Source organism: Triticum dicoccoides, chromosome 6B, assembly GCF_002162155.2.
Source record: "Triticum dicoccoides isolate Atlit2015 ecotype Zavitan chromosome 6B, WEW_v2.0, whole genome shotgun sequence".
Classification (NCBI taxonomy): domain Eukaryota; kingdom Viridiplantae; phylum Streptophyta; class Magnoliopsida; order Poales; family Poaceae; genus Triticum; species Triticum dicoccoides.
The window spans coordinates 565,578,401-565,588,916 of record NC_041391.1 but is presented as its reverse complement, the minus strand read 5'-3'; positions in this window follow the sequence as shown (position 1 = coordinate 565,588,916).

Here is a 10,516-nt window from a genome sequence, read left to right as displayed (position 1 = left end):
ACGTGGTTCCCTAACTGAATATTCGGACCCATGCCTTTGCCACCTCATTTTTGTGCATCCAGAGGGTCCACACCCATGACTCGTGAAACCCCACGTACGTACCTGTGGTGACTTAACTTTCGTGCATTCCATACCTGCACCCACATGCCTAACGTGACACGTGGTCCTGGTGCCACACCCGTGTGACTCCTGAGACTTCACAACCGTGCCTCTGTAACCGAGCATTCTGAGAAATGCCTCTGCCACCATGCTCTTGTACATCCACAAGCTTAATACTCGTGCCTCAAGAAGCCACGAGTCCGTGCCCGCCGTGCCTTCATTTCCATGCCTCCTGTGATTACATCCACGTGCCTCACGTGGCACTTGTCGTGACTCTTACATGCCCCGTGGTGACAAACCTCCGTTGCTTTACAGAGTTCACAACCTTGAATCTCTAACCGAGTGCTCGAACCTCTACTACCACACTTTTGTACACCCAGAGGGTAGATACCAAACCATGTACAAGCATCACTTCCATGCCTCATGTGCCTGCAGCCACGTGCCTGTAGAACCTGCACTTCCATGCCTCTAGTGACTGCATCCACATGTCTGAAGAGAGGCTTCACTTCCGCACTACTAGTGTCACTAGTAAAATTAAAAAAATGCTAGCATCCCACTGACTGACTGTTAAGATGCTAGCAAACAAAAAAACAGCCAGGCAACACGAATCTTGATCCTAGAATGGGTGGTGAAGATTAGAGACGATTGGACAGTTTCCAGATCTCCCTCCCTCTTCTACTTTCGCTTCCTTCCCCTCTCGCACAGTAAATCTCGAAACCTTCGTCACTTCCGCATGGTCTCCTCCTTCCTTCTGCACACAAACACAAATTCAAAATCGACTTCGCGTCACCAGAAAACCGCCACCGCATTCGCCAACCGCCCTCTGCTTCGACATATAGATCGGCAAACGTTGCCCGCGACAACACCAAGAACACTGCCGGCCGCCTCGACTGACGGCGAGGACTTCAACGACGGCGGCGGACATCGCAACAAAAAAAGAGCAATTGCGCAGTAAGCGATGGAAGAGAGGAACACCAAACAAGAAATTGAAGGTAATTATCAATATATCCCATTCCATTCCACCGAGTAGATCGTAGTGATTTTTCCGCTTCCAGGGCCAGCAACCCTAGCCACCACCGTTAGCGAGTTTTCCAATACGCTAAATCAATTTGTATAACAAATTGAACTAGCATACAGATGAGATTTAATAGAAATGCTACTGCTATCCACCCTGGAATTTTCGCCACACGATATGTGTGTAAACGTACTACACCTGCCACATCACTAAACTAGAATACCTCAATAGATCCAAACCCCGCAAGCATCCTGAGAGGATAAACCTAATAAATATGCGACATTTTCTACATACCTTGTCCCCTTACTGTAACTATTTTCAAATTAAGTGCCTCTGGTGTGAGAAACCATGATCAAAGAATAGGTGGACATGTGCTTCTACGATGAAACAACATGTGCCTCTCTATCAATACATTTTTTTCACACAACGCATGTTTTTTTGTGACACTCAATACTGCTTCTAACAACTAGCCATTTTTTATGCAGGAATGAGAAAGCCTCACAAAGAACCTAGCACCCAGCAAGGTACTCACGAACACCCTGAGGAAGAGCATGTAATCCAGCAAGCTTCTGTCAAAGGTTTGAGCAAAGAATCCACTGTCGATCTACCAAAAAATATATGGAGACATTAATAACTTAACTGCTATCCTTGATAATAATAATTTAGTTATTCTACAAATAAAACTACCTATCCCTTTTTATATATTTCTCCATATAAAACATTAAAAATGTTCACACACTATCTTATTTTTAATTCAAAAACAGTATATCTTACCCAGTAAATCTTCCACTCTGCGTAATGATATTGCTCCCATTAAGAAATAACCTTTTTTAACCCAAGAAAAATAAACTAAAAAGGCCCTTCGAAGATTCACATTCCTTATGCATAATCGTGGAAGGTATATATTTTAAATCTGTATGAATTTTTTTCAAACAAAACTATATCATTTTTTGTTACCTGGTCATTATGCAGGACACAAAGACGGTGATACTGAAATCGCAGAAACACACAACATCTCTCCTCATTCATCAGAAAAGGGCACAGAACAAAACATCAAGAACAAAGCACCTATGGTAGAAATGGTAACTTACATTAGGCTCAATAGGAGTAAACATCTAGCAACAAGCAAAACAAAAAGAGAAAATCAGATACCATCACTATTCTTACTTCTGGAGCAAAAAGGCAAAAGCAAAAGGGCAATGTTGAAAACAACGTCGACACTAGTACCTTGCAGCAGCATCCAATACCTCTAATGGTACTCCCACCAACAGCACCAACCTTCACAAAGGAACAATGTGAAAGCAAGAAGAAAAAGAAACGACAAAGGGTAGAATAAGAACAAGAGGATTCCAACACCAAAGATTCAGATACTGATGATGCCGACAATGACAACCAACATGATGCAGATTTCATTCCTACAAACAGCGATGATGCCGAAGAGAGCGACAGTGACGCAGAAGAGGACAACAATGTAAAAACACACTTATGTACTAATTTCAAATACCATTATTTAGCACTCAAAATCAAATGCTCCTTTCTAACAAAACCGTTTTCTTTTTTTCTGGAACTGCCCAAATCAAGCCAGAAGGACATGAAGAGGAGAAAGGCAAGTGGAAAAGAATTGGCAGCACCAACAGTTGACGAAGACGAGGAAGCAACAAATGAAGACAAATGCCAGATCAAGGCAGGGGCAACGTTCTCTCATGTCAAGAGAGCATGGAAATTACTTAAATAATGTCACAAGCAAGATGTTAGGACGGCAGGATTTGGCAGCATAGAGAACTGCAAACTGAAGGGCTCCATCTGCAGACCGCTTGCAGCACACATCTACGACAATCTGGACACAAAAAACATGACAATAACCTTCGGTGATGCTATCGAAAAAAATCAAGACTACCAAGGAAGCTATCCACAAGGTCTATGGATACCCAAATGGCACGCAAAAGTCAGCACCAAGGCCACAGAAATGCCAAACTTCAATGAAAGAACTGATGTCAGACCTTGGCTTCAAACGTCCACATTTCAGGCCAAAAGAACTGTTCAAGAAGCGAGAAATATTGGTGGAACTAGACGATGAAGAATCAAACATAAAATCGGTTAAAATATTTTTCCTTATTTTCTCACAATGTTGTCTGCGGGACAACTGCCTCTATCTTCAACCAACAAGCGATAATGGTCAAGGACATGAACTATGAAGAAATGGTGAACATGGACTTCTGTGAGGTAATCGTCGAATGCATTAGGTAAGGAGCCACGAAATGGCAGAAGCATGGGACGTTGGATCAAGAGATAAAGAACAAAAAGCACCTCAATGGTTTGGCACAGGGACCGGTAATCAATGTACCTCGACTCCCTGCTGCTACCAACTGATACCAGAGAAATGCGGAAGATTTCTAAGGCAATGGACAAGTGAAAGTGCAACTATCCCTAGGTGGTTTTGGTAATTCATAACAACATATAGCTCATTGAGCTAATGCTATTCCAAGACTATTGTTTCAGGGAAGCTCAATGAATGTCATGGCATGGATGATGAAAATGGATCCCTCAAAATACTAAGGACAAAGGATTGGCTCAAGCTCAAAAGCTCAAGACTCTTCATTTTACATTTTAGTGATCCAAGATCACATTGAGTCTATAGGAAAAGCCAATACTATCAAGAAGGGATGAGGTGTTGCTTAATGAGCCTCTTGCTTCATGTGCTTAGTGATATGCTCCAAAAACCCTCAACTACTTTCCCACATCCACAAATGACCTAAACCTAAAGCCAAAATCGGTTACACCGATTCTTCCAATCTGGCGCCACCGATTCCAAAAGTCATAGCCACTGCCACAAACCCTAAGCAAATCGGTCTTACCGATAGGGATCTCGGTCTCACCGAGATGGGATTGTAATCTCTCTGTTTCCCTTCGTAACATTTCGGTCTAACCGAAGTGAGCGATTGGTCCCACCGAGATTGCAATATAAACTCTCTGTTTCCTTTTTGTAACATTTCGGTCTCACCGAAAAGAGCAAATCGGTCCCACCGAGTTTACCTGACCAACTCTCTGGTTAGCTAATTACCAAAATCGGTCTCACCGAGTTTGTGTAATTGGTCCTACCAAGATTACGTTATGCCCTAACCCTAACCGAATCGGTCTCACCGAGATGCATGTCAGTCCCACCGAAAATCACTAACAGTCACTAGGTCTACTAAATCGGTCCGACCGAGTTTAATGATTCGGTCCCACTGAGTTTGGTAAATTGTGTGTAACGGTTAGATTTTGTGTGGAGGCTATATATACCCCTCCACCTCCTCTTCATTCATGGAGAGAGCCATCGGACTAAACCTACACTTCCAACTTACCATTTCTGAGAGAGAACCACCTACTCATGTGTTGAGGCCAAGATATTCCATTCCTACCATATGAATCTTGATCTCTAGCCTTCCCCAAGTTGCTTTCCACTCAAACCCTCTTTCCACCAGATCCAAATCCTATGAGAGAGAGTTGAGTGTTGGGGAGACTATCATTTGAAGCACAAGAGCAAGGAGTTCATCATCAACGCACCATTTGTTACTTCTTGGAGAGTGGTGTCTCCTAGATTGGCTAGGTGTCACTTGGGAGCCTCCGACAAGATTGTGGAGTTGAACCAAGGAGTTTGTAAGGGCAAGGAGATCGCCTACTTCATGAAGATCTACCGCTAGTGAGGCAAGTCCTTCATGGGCGACGGTCATGGTGGGATAGACAAGGTTGCTTCTTCGTGGACCCTTCGTGGGTGGAGCCCTTCGTGGACTCGCGCAGCCGTTACCCTTCGTGGGTTGAAGTCTCCATCAACGTGGATGTACGATAGCACCACCTATCGGAACCACGCCAAAAACATCCGTGTCTCCAATTGCGTTTGAATCTTCCAAACCCCTCCCTTTACTTTCTTGCAAGTTGCATGCTTTAATTTCCGCTGCCTATACACTCTTTGCATGCTTGCTTGTATTGTGTGATGATTGCTTGACTTGTCCTAAAATACTTAAAATCTGCCAAACTCTAAAATTGGGAAAAGGTTAAGTTTTCATTGGTCAAGTAGTCTAATCACCCCCCGCCTATAGACATACTTCAAGGTCCTACAAGTGGTATCAGAGCCTTGGTCTCCATTTGCTTTGATTTCCATAGATTTTGGTGGTCATAGCCTTGGTTTCACAACCTAGGAGAGTATGGCGTCTAGCGAGGGAAATTATCACCGTAGAGGTCCTTACTTTTATGGTACTAATTTTGCTAGTTGGAAGCATAAGATGAAAATGCAAATTCTTGGACATAACCCCGCCGTTTGGGCAATTATTTGTATTGGCTTGCAAGGTGAATTCTTTGATGGGAGAGAACCGAACCGTGAAGCTAATGCGGAAGAATTGAAGATTCTGCAGTACAACACTCAAGCATGTGACATCATCTTCAACGGATTGTGCCCCGAAGAATTCAACAAGATCAGCCGTCTTGAGAATGCAAAGGAAATTTGGGATACTTTGATTGATATGCATGAAGGTACCGAGTCCGTCAAGGAATCCAAGTTGGATGTTCTCCAAAGTCAGCTTGACAAGTTCAAAATGAAGGATGGTGAAGGTGTCGCTGAAATGTACTCTAGGCTTGATCTTATCACAAATGAGATTGCCGGCTTAGGGAGTGAAGAGATGACCGACAAATTCATCATCAAGAAAATCCTAAGAGCATTGGATGGAAAGTATGATACCGTGTGCACATTGATCCAAATGATGCCAAACTACAAAGATCTCAAGCCAACGGAAGTCATTGGAAGAATTGTTGCTCATGAGATGTCACTCAAGGATAAGGAGGAACTTCACAACAAGTCAAGTGGTGCTTACAAAGCCTCAAGTGAAGCCCCCACATCATCAAGTGAGAAACAAACCTTCAATGAATAATTAAGCTTAATGGTGAAGAACTTCAACAAATTCTACAAGAGTAGAAGCAAAGAAAGAAGCTCCAAGTCAAGGTCTTATCATGACAAGAGATCTTCTAGTCGAGAGCGCAATTGCTACAATTGTGGGAAGCCTGGACACTACTCCAATGAGTGTACGGCACCCTACAAAAGAAGAGAAGATTCTCCAAGAAGAAGGAGCAAAAGAGAAGAATCACCACCAAGAGAGAGGAGGAGTAGAGATGATCGTTATGAACGAAGACCCTCACCGAGAAGCAAGGATTCGGAAAGAAAGGACAAGTCATCAAGGAGCTACACAAAACGAAGACATCAAGCTCATGTTGGTGAATGGGATTCCGGCTCCGACTCCGACAAACACTCCGAGAGAAGCTATCACTCCGACTCCGAATATACTCAAGATGAAGGTGTTGCCGGTCTAGCACTTGTGTCAACCAACTCCTACAACATATTTGATTCACCAAATGAAGGTGTTGGAAGATGCTTCATGGCCAAAGGTCCAAAGGTAACACATCCCGAGTATGTTGATTTCAATAGTGATGAAGATGACTTGCTTGTGGATGATGATTTACTTATTGACAACTCTAGTGATGAATACTATGATGAAACGTCAATTAATCATGCTAATCAAACGAATGACAATGATAAGGAGAAAATTGAGCTTCTAACTAAAGAATTAAACACTCTTAAGTTGGCTCATGAAACTATCTTCGAAGATCATCGAGAACTTTTAAGGGCTCATGAGAAGTTACACTTTGAAAAGCTCAATCTTGAGCAAGAGCCTGAGTTCTTAAAGGCAATCAATGATGATCTCCGCAAGAAAAGTTCTTCTTACATTGCCAAGCGTTTACTCTTATCTATTTACATGCCTCAAGTCAAGTCTAGTAACAAGTACAAGAAAGATACTTCCTCTAGTAGTAACAACAATAATGTCAAATCCAATATTGTTGCTTCTAGTAGTTCTCTTGATTCCACTAATGATTCTCTTAGCCAAGTTACACTTGAGCAAGAAAATAGTTTATTGAAGGGAATTATAGAGAAAGGTGTTTACAAGAGCCTTGCCGGGAGTAAGCAATTCGAGGAAATCGTACGCAAGCAAGGAAGGCACCGAAAGAATCAAGGTGTTGGTTTTGAACGAAAGTTCAACGCCAATGGAGTTGAGTGGGAAGAAGATCAATACCCCAAGACAAAGTTTGTTCCTCAACAAGATAAGTATGATCCTACTTCCTTCAAAGGGACACAAGCTCAAGATTATATTCCACCACAAGACCACAAGAACAAAGGCAAGGACAAGCTTCAAGAAGAGATTGATGCATTTGAAGAAGCACCCAAGGCCTTGGTCAAGTGGGTTCCCAAGACTACATCAAGTTCTACTTCGTCAAGTACAACTACAACTCCAAGGATTCCCATCAAGATGATGTGGATCCCGAAGAAGAAGAACTAGAGAGTTCTTGAGGGTGACTCCGCCAACATTCTTCACTCATACCATTTTGGCAAGAACAAGTGCAATCAACTTTCACATCTTGCACTAGTTCAAGGAGTCACAAACCCTCATGTTGGTAAGGCAAGGGACAAGGTAACCTAATGTTTTCATGGACATCATCTTGTGTGTGCATCACTCTATGTCTATGGATATCCTTGTTTGTTCCTTGTGGGACTAACCCATGTAGGCAAGTTGAAAGTGCAACTCACTCCAAAGGTTTGCTCCAAATGATCTACATCAACATTGAGCATCTACATCTTCAACACCTACATGAAGTCATCATCGACAAAACCCAAGGTTAGTTCATCCCTCTAAGGGGGGATCTCACATCTAGGGGAAGCTTAACTCTAAGAATTGAGTCAAAGCAACTCTAATGGTGTGAACACATTAATGCATAATGTAAAAGTGGTAACCCCACTTGCGCTTAAACGATGAGTATGACCTATGATCAAATGTCTTTCATTTGACTCCTAAGTCAATATACTCATATATAGATGACCTAGTCATCGTCAATTGTTTGATAGATGCTAAAATTGGTTGTGCATGCTTTGCCACATATTTCAATTGCCATCTTATTGTGTGAGCATGTTGGTGCATATTTTACTCATTCAAGGACATCCACTTGTTGTTTTGTTTGTTTGGATTCTTTTCTTTGTGCCAAGTGGATGGACAAGAATGCCTAAGAACCTTCTTTAGCTATCTATGCTTTTCTCGTCTCAAACTCTATTCATGCTACATCACAAAATTTGATCTAGTCAGATTCGAACCACTCTGTGTGAGGAGCACTCGGAGTCCCCGATTCGTCATGGACTTAAACTTCCAAAACCTCTTTGTGATTCTCGGTTTGACTGATTCCTCCATTTCGGTCCTACCGAGATCATTAAGTTGATCTAAGTTTTCAATCTCGGTGCAACCGATTTGAACTTTTCGGTCACACCGAGTTGCTGTAACTGAACACAGTTATGCATCTTGGTGCCACCGAGTTGTTCCACTCGGTCACACCGACAGGGTTGGGCTATATATAGACACGGGAAATTTTTTGGAAATTTCTCCGAAACCCTTCGCCCGCGCAATAGCTCGCTCTGCCATCATGGTCTCCGAATCGTCTCCTCGTCGCCAGCAGCCTCCTGTCGCTCGCCGCAGTCAACGGATTTCGTCCCCGCCGTTGCCGCCGTAGCAAGTCCACTGCCAAGTTAGGGTATGGACTTAATCTTTGTGCTATCCACGTCTGATTCCTGGCACATTGTTTTCATATTGATTCTTGCCACAATTGAAACTCTTCTATCCAGCCAAAGTAGTTCATAGATTAGACATGATTCAAATTTTTAGGTTTAGGTTTCCGCCGAAACCATCTCGGACCCACCGAGTTGAAAAACTCGGTCTCACCGATTTGGCTTATGCCATTGCACTAGTGACTCTTGGTCTGACCGAGAATTACTAATCGGTGCAACCGATTTGAGAATTCTGTGAAACCCTAGCAGTCTCGGTACCACCGAACTGAAACTCGGTCCAACCGAGATCATCAGTTTAGGCTCCAAAACTGCTTCGGTATCACCGAGTTTGAAAATCGGTGGATCCGAAATGCTTTCTGTGGAAAACTAAAACTGAACTTTTGAGTCATTCTTTTGCAAAAACCTCTGCATTTTGTGATGCTCATCTTTTCTATCTCATCTATAACTCTTCACAGGGTCAGCAGTCAGCTTGTGCAGAATGACTGATCAAAGTGACAGCCAGAACAGGGCAGAAGAGCAAATGAACTTGAGTGAGGGCACTAGTCCCTCCAGTACTTCAGATGAAGGGAGCAGAAGTACTCCTAGCAATTTGCATAAGGCTGCAACTAGGCAAAGGAGGAAAAGAACTTCAGATTCAGAGGATGAAGATTACAAAGCTGAGGAAGATGAGGCTACTTCTAAGAAAGTGGTGCTCAAGAAGGAATATGGCTCAGCAAAGGACATAAAGCCAGTCATGAAGATTAAAAGGCCTGCAAGAAGGCAACCTATGCCCAAGGCCAGAGCATCAACTCAACTGCCTGAAAATCCTGATCCCAAAGAGCCAGCTGATGAAAGCAAGAAGAGGAAGGAAAGGGTCAAGAAGATCATAGCCAGAGTTGTAGGGCAACCTTCAATGATGGAAGAGGAAGAGCCTTCTGCACCAGCACCAAAGGCACCAAAGCTTATGGGTGATGCAATCAGATCTGGGACTGCAACATCTAAGCCCAAGGAAGCACCCAAAGTTGCCCCCAAGGCCAAGTCTGCACCAAAGAGGAATACCAGAAGTATTTTAGCTGCTGAGAAGAACAAGGCCCCAGTGCCTGAGGTTGCTAAGGAGGAATATGAAGAAGGACAGGTTCTAAGGAAGCTCAAGCCCAAGATACCAGACCACAATGATGCCCATCCTGTGGCTGAGGACATGAGAATCAGGAAGGATTCAGGGCTGAGACTATGGAGAATGGCAGATCCATATGCCACAAGGAGAAGAACTGTTGTTGACTACAGGTTCCATACAAAGGAACAGCAAGACTTCTATGAAACAATTCTGTTGGACAAGAAGCCCATAGTCTGTGACATGAGGTGGGTTGACTGGAAATACATCAAGGAGAATGAAGAGCACTATCCTAGAGTGCAAGACAGCTTTGTTGCTTGTGGAGTTGCAGATTTTGTTGGGCAAAAGCTCACAAATTGGAATGATGAACTTATCATGCAATTCTACTCCACAGCACATTTTTACCCAAATGGTAGAATAGTTTGGATGTCTGAAGGTACAAGGTACCAGTCCACTGTAGAAGAATGGGCAAGTCTGATAAATGCCCCAAAGGAAAATGATGATGATCTGGATGTATGTGCTAAGAAGAAAATGGGACACAATACCATGGCACACATGTACGAGGAGATCCCAGACAAAGCCCTAGAGACTTTCACTTTTGGATCAGTCCACTTTCTGCTGTCAGGGCTAGCTACCATAAATTGGATTCGGAGGCACACTTTGTTGCCCAAGTCAGGTG